Source organism: Mirounga angustirostris, unplaced genomic scaffold, assembly GCF_029215605.1.
Source record: "Mirounga angustirostris isolate CCGP_5_RB_7025 unplaced genomic scaffold, mMirAng1.0.hap1 SCAF_12, whole genome shotgun sequence".
Lineage (NCBI taxonomy): Eukaryota > Metazoa > Chordata > Mammalia > Carnivora > Phocidae > Mirounga > Mirounga angustirostris.
Genome location: NW_026991720.1, coordinates 9,717,022 through 9,724,382, shown reverse-complemented (window position 1 = coordinate 9,724,382; position 7,361 = coordinate 9,717,022).

Here is a 7,361-nt window from a genome sequence, read left to right as displayed (position 1 = left end):
ATTAATTCACCATATAATTGTGGGTTTATTTCTGGGTTTTCTGCTCTATTCTATATATGCCAGTACCATAATGTTTTAATTACTACTGCTTTGTAATATAATTTGAAATCTGGAATTGTAATACTTCCAGTTCTCTTTTTTAAGATTGCTTTGGTTATTCCAGATATTTTGTGGTTCCATCTGAATTTTCGGATTGTTTATTCTAGTTCTGTGAAAGATGATGTTGCTATTTTTATAGGAATTGTATTAGGTCTATAGATTGCTTTGGGTAGTATGGACATTTTAACAATATTTTTTCTATACAACTGAGTTTTGTATATTGATTTGTAACCTGCAATTTATTGAAATCATTGAATACTTCTAACAGCTTTTTAAAGGGAGTCTTTAGGATTTTGGATATATAAGATCATGCCATTTGCAAACAGGAAAAATTTTACTTCTTCCTTTCAAATTTGGATGTCTTTCATTTCTTTTCCTTGCCTAATTACTCTGCCTAGGACATCCAGTACTATGTTGAATAGAAGTGATAAGAATGAGCATCTTTGCCCTGTTCCTGATCTCAGATGAAAAGCTTTGAGTTCTTCATCACTGAGTATAACGATAGCTACAGGCTTATCACATATAGCCTTTGCTGTGTTTAAGTACTCTAGTTTGCGGAGAGTTTTTGTCATAAAAGTTGAATTTTGCCAAACACTTTTTCTGCATATATTGAGATGATCATGTCATTTTTATCCTTAATTTTGCTAATGTATTATATCACATTCATTGATTTTCATACATTGAATCATTCTTGAATCCTGGAAATAAATCCCACAGTGTCAGGATGGGATTTTTAATGTGAATTTAATGTTGAATTCAGCTTGCTAGTATTTTGTTGAGAAGTTTGGCAACTATAATCATCAGGAATATAGGCCTGTAGCTTTCTTTTCTTGTGGTGTCTTTTTAATGCTTTGGTATCGGGGTAATGCTGGCCTCATAAAATGAGTTTAGGCATGATCCTTCCTCTGATTATTTGGAAGAGTTTGAGAAGGATTGGTGTTAATTCTTTAAGTGTTTGGTAGAATTCACCAATGAAGCAATATAGTCCTAGGATATTCTTTTTAGGAAGATTTTGTTTACTGATTCAATCTCTACGCTAGTATAGGTCTGTTCAGACTTTCTACTTCTTCATGATTCACTCTTGGTATGTTATATAGTTCTAGCAATTCATTCAATTTTGTCTAGATTTTCCAGTTCACTAGCTTATAGTTGTTCATGGTAGTCTTTTTTTTTCTTTTAAAGATTTTATTTATTTATTTATTTATTTATTTGAGATATATATAGAGAGAAACAGCATGAGAGGGGATTGGGTCAGAGGGAGAAGCAGGCTCCCCGCCGAGCCGGGAGCCCGATGTGGGACTCAATCCCAGGACTCCAGGATCATGACCTGAGTCAAAGGCAGTCGCCTAACCAACTGAGCCACCCAGGCGCCCTTCATGGTAGTCTTTTAGATTTTTTGTATATCTGTGTCATCACATGTAATGGTTCCTTTTTAATTTTTAATTTTGAGACTTCTCTCTTCATGTTTTGTAGGCCAAATATGGTCCCTTTCACATATGTTTAATTCTTCACTTTTGTTTGATTTTTAACAAATCCTATACAAATTTGAAAGTGATTCTTAGCTCATAGGTTATACAAAAACAGGGTCTAACCCAGATTTAGCCCGTTGGGCATAGATTTCCCATCTCTGCTTTATACTAAACTTTTCCTATCCAAGAACTATGTGGTTTCTGTTTGCTGGTTGGATCTGGAGTGATGGAAGATAGATAGACTCTGAAAGTTGAGATTTGGGGGAAACTTTGATTGTGGTTTTAGGCTTGAGGATAGTGCTATGCCACTTAACAATGCAAAAGGGATTCTGGTAACCTATGATATGCAATGGCATAATTAACTATGCTATCTCCTGCGGCTGATTGTGATGAAGTGCTAATTGAAGAAAGTGCCTTGGGAGCCAAGTGTCTGCTGCACTAGACCATAAGAGCAGTGATAATGACTATCAGGACTGTAGTATGAGATGCATATCTTTCAGTGCACTTGAGCACATACAAAAATAAAATGACAAATCTAGATCTGTCCACTTTCATTAAAGTCATGATCTGAGAGCCAGAACCAGAGTGCTTCCATGACAGCCAAAATGAATCTCGTAGTTCTTGTACTTACAGGGTTGATATTGTTGCAAATAAAACCCATTTAATTGTGCAGTCTGCTGTATTATAAAAACAGCTGAATTCAAAGTCTCACTAATTCCTCATGTGAAAGAGTACTGACTGGAAGAAATGTGATCCTGGAATTTGGAATGAGGATATCTGGTTGGATCTAGAAGATGGTATTGAGCTTCCAAATCACCCTGAGCCTTCTTTACCTTTCCCTCCAATGTCTTAGGAAACCTGACTTTTTATGCTTAAAAAACAAACAAATATTGAAGTATATACCCTCTATCCCTATACTCTGAAGAGTTTTGATCAAGAAAGGATGCGGTACTTTGTCAAATGCTTTTTCTGCATCTATTGAGAGGATCATATGATTCTTGTTCTTCCTTTTGTTAATGTATCACTTTGATTGATTTGTGGATGTTGAACCAACCTTGCAGCCCAGGGATAAATCCCACTTGGTTGTGGTGAATAATCCTTTTAATGTACTGTTGGATCCTATTGGCTAGTATTTTGGTGAGATTTTTTGCATCCATGTTCATCAAGGATATTGGTCTGTAATTCTCCTTTTTGATGGGGTCTTTGTCTGGTTTGGGGATCAAGGTAATGGTGGCCTCATAAAACGAGTTTGGAAGTTTTCCTTCCATTTCTTTTTTTGGAACAGTTTCAGAAGGATAGGTATTAATTCTTCTTTAAATGTTTGGTAGAATTCCCCTGGGAAGCCATCTGGCCCTGGGCTTTTGTTTGTTGGGAGATTTTTGATGACTGCTTCAATTTCCTTAGTGGTTATAGGTCTGTTCAGGTTTTCCATTTCTTCCTGGTTCAGTTTTGGTAGTTGATACATCTCTAGGAATGCATCCATCTCTTCCAGGTTATCTAATTTGCTGGCATAGAGTTGCTCATAATATGTACTTATAATTGTTTGTATTTCTTTGGTGTTGGTTGTGATCTGTCCGCTTTCATTCATGATTTTATTTATTTGGGTCATTTCTCTTTTCTTTTAGATAAGTCTGGCAAGGGGGTTATCAATCTTGTTAATTCTTTCAAAGAACAAGCTCCTAGTCTCGTTGATCTATTCTACTGTTTTTTGGTTTCTATTTCATTGATTTCTGTTCTGATCTTTATTATTTCTCTTCTCCTGCTGGGTTTAGGCTTTATTTGCTGTTTGTTCTCCAGCTCCTTTCGGTGCAGGGTTAGGTTGTATATTTGAGACCTTTCTTGTTTCTTGAGAAAGGCTTGTATTGCTATATACTTTCCTCTTAGGACAGCCTTTGCTGCATCCCAAAGATTTTTTTTTTTTAAAGATTTATTTATTTATTTATTTGTGAGAGAGAGAATGAGAGAGAGCACATGAGAGGGGGGAGGGTCAGAGGGAGAAGCAGACTCCCTGCTGAGCAGGGAGCCCGATGCGGGACTCGATCCAGGGACTCTGGGATCATGACCTGAGCCGAAGGCAGTCGCTCAACCAACTGAGCCACCCAGGCGCCCCATCCCAAAGATTTTGAACAATTGTACTTTCATTTTCATTTGTTTCCATGAATTTTTTAAATTTTTCTTTAATTTCCTGGTTGACCCAATCATTCTTTAGTAGGATGCTCTTTAGCCTCCATGTATTTGAGTTCTTTCCAACTTTCCTCCTGTGACTGAGTTCTAGTTTCAAAAGCACTGTGGTCTGAAAATATGCAGGGAATGATCCCAATCTTTTGGTACTGATTGAGACCTGATTTGTAACCAAAGAGGCAAAGAATCTGTACTCAGAAAACTATAAAATACTCATGAAAGAAATTGAGGAAGACACAAAGAAATGGAAAAATGTTCCATGCTCATGGATTGGAAGAACAAATATTGTGAAGATATCAATGCTACCTAGAGCAATCTACACATTCAATGCAATCCCTATCAAAATACCATCCACTTTTTTCAAAGAAATGGTGCAAATAATCCTAAAATTTGTATGGAACCAGAAAAGACCCCGAATAGCCAGAGGAATGTTGAAAAAGAAAAGCAAGCGGGTGGCATCATAATTCTGGACTTCAAGCTCTATTACAAAGCTGTAATCATCAAGACAGTATGGTATTGGCACAAAAACAGACACATAAATCAATGGAACAGAATAGAAAGCCCAGAAATGGACCCTCAACTCTATGGTCAACTAATGTTCGACAAAGCAGGAAAGAATGTCCAATGGAAAAGAGACAGTCTCTTCCACAAATGGTGTGGGAAAATTGGACAGCCACATGCAGAAGAATGAAACTGGATCATTTCCTTACACCACACACAAAAATAGACTCAAAATGGATGAAAGGGGGTGCCTAGGTGGCTCAGTCATTAAGCGTCTGCCTTCAGCTCAGGTCATGATCCCAGGGTTCTGGGATCGAGCCCCACATCAGGCTCCCTGCTCAGCGGGAAGCCTGCTTCTCCCTCCCCTGCTCCCCCTGCTTGTGTTCCCCCTCTCACTGTCTCGCCGTGTCTCTCTCTGTCAAGTAAATAAATAAAATCTTTAAAAAATAAAAATAAATGTATGAAAGACCTAAAGGTGAGACGGGAGTCCATCAAAATCCTAAAGGAGAACACAGGCAGCAACCTCTTCAACCTCAGCCACAGGAACTTCTTCCTAGAACTTCTTCATAGAAACATCGCCAAAGGCAAGGCAAGCAAGGGCAAAAATGAACTATTGGGACCTCATCAAGATAAAAAGCTTTTGCAAAGCAAAAGAAACAGTCAACAAAACCAAAAGACAACCGACAGATTGGGAGAAGATATTTGCAAATGACATATCAGATAAAGGGCTAGTATCCAAATCTATAAAGAACTTCTTAAACTCAATACCCAAAGAACAAATGATCCAATCAAGAAATGGGCAGAAGACATGAACAGACATTTTTCCAAAGAAGACATCCAAATGGCCAAACAGACACATGAAAAAGTACTCAACATCGTTCGGCATCAGGGAAATACAAATCAAACCCTCAATGAGATACCACCTCACACCAGTCAGAATGGCTAAAATTAACAAGTCTGGAAACGACAGATGTTGGCAGGGATGCGGAGTAAGGGGAAGCCTCCTACACTGTTGGTGGGAATGCAAGCTGGTGCAGCCACTCTGAAAAGCAGTATGGAGGTTCCTCAAAAAGTTGAAAATTGAGCTACCATACAACCCAGCAATTGCACTACTGGGTATTTACCCCAAAGATACAAATGTAGGAATTCGAAGGGGTACGTGCACCCCGATGTTTATAGCAGCAGTGTCCACAATAGCTAAACTATGGAAAGAGCCAAGATGTCCATCGACAGATGAATGGATAAAGAAGTAGTCACTTATATATACAATGGAATATTATGCAGCCATCAAAAGGAATGAAATCTTGACATTTGCAACAATGTGGATGGAACTGGAGGGTATTATGCTGAGGGAAATAAGTCAATCAGAGAAAGACATGTATCATATGACCTCATTGATATGAGGAATTCTTAATCTCAGGAAACAAACTGAGGGTTGCTGGAGTGGTGGGGAGTGGGAGGGATGGGGTGGCTGGGTGATAGACATTGGGGAGGGTATGTGCTATGGTGAGTGCTGTGAATTGTGCAAGACTGTTGAATCACAGACCTGTACCTCTGAAACAAATAATACATTATAGGTTAAAAAAAAAAGAAGAAGAAGAAAAAGAAGATAGCAGGAAGAGACAAATGAAGGGGGGGAAATTGGAGGGGGAGATGAACCATGAGAGACTACGGACTCTGAGAAACAAACTAAGGGTTCTAGAGGGGAGGGGGGTGGGGAGATGGGTTAGCCTGGTGATGGGTATTAAAGAGGGCACATACTGCATGGAGCACTGGGTGTTATATGCAAACAATGAATCATGGAACACTACATCAAAAACTAATGATGTAATGTATGGTGTTTAACATAACATAATAAAAAATAAACAAAAACAAAACAAATAACAACTTTCTTACATTCAACTAAGGTAGATGCCTTCAAAGAGAATAATAATTCTCCTCATGATTCCGTATAACTACTCCTTGTGGTCACTTTACCCATAACCCCTAGTTATGAGAGGAGACAAGTAAACAAACTGACCCCCCAAAAGAGGTTAGACATCAAAAAAATTATCAAAAAATTTAATAAAATATTAGCTTAGATAACATGTATCAGGAAACTTAGATAACATGTATCAGGAAAGAGTCTAAGAGTGTTAGATCAGGCTGAACTTATTAATATGAATGTACGTAATGGAGACTCTGGACCTAAAATGCTGGCTCATTCATCTGGAGGTAGCTCTAACTACTTTCTTTATTGGTTAACTAAACCTTGGGAACAAAGCTAGCCTATAGTTAATGAGGTCAAGGAGCCAGATCTTTCCTGGCATGATGTGGAGGAGAGAACGCAAAGGTAGGATTTGTCATATATGACATGCATACCCAACTCTGAGATACATTCATAAAAAAAATCCAAAAGACATACCCTCCAATAAGGCATTGAGAAATTCATTAATGAGGAGAAGACCTGTATCCTTAAAAAACTCTGAGATAGTTTTCCTTTTTAGGCGAGATATAGTTGTAGAGGATTCCAGTATTCAGATAAGTTCTCTAATTTAATGTGAATAATGAGATTCTAGAATAGCAGAGGACAAGTGGCAGAATTTAACTTGCCAAAGATGAGGTAGAAACATACACTATAAAGGAAAGCAGGGATGTAGTGGTAAACAGAATGCCTTGACCCTCAGAGATCTTAGCAGTGAGTGATTAATTGATCATGATGTCCATGGGAATGTAATAGATGGAAAAACCACTAGAATAGCACTTGAGCTACATAAGAGTAAGAACTTTAGTCTTATAGTCAAAAACATCCTGACTTGATTTCGTACAGTGGAGAGTCAGCCTCTCTCCAGTTCCCAGACCTAAATTAATACAGAGATTGAAAAGGAAGATAGGATTTCTTGAAGAAGGATCCTGCACCATTCCTGCAAATAATACCCAAATGTTTCTCTAAACCTTCCCCAATTAGCCAATGGGCATTTACTAGAGGAACTATTCACAGGGAGAAAAGAAAAGCCCAGACTTCTTGATGATTACAAGACACTGGCTTTTAAAAGATATTAATTCCTGGGGACCCAAAATTTTAGTGTTGCTCAAGTAGAATTTTATGGTAGTCAAGTGATAGCTATAGTC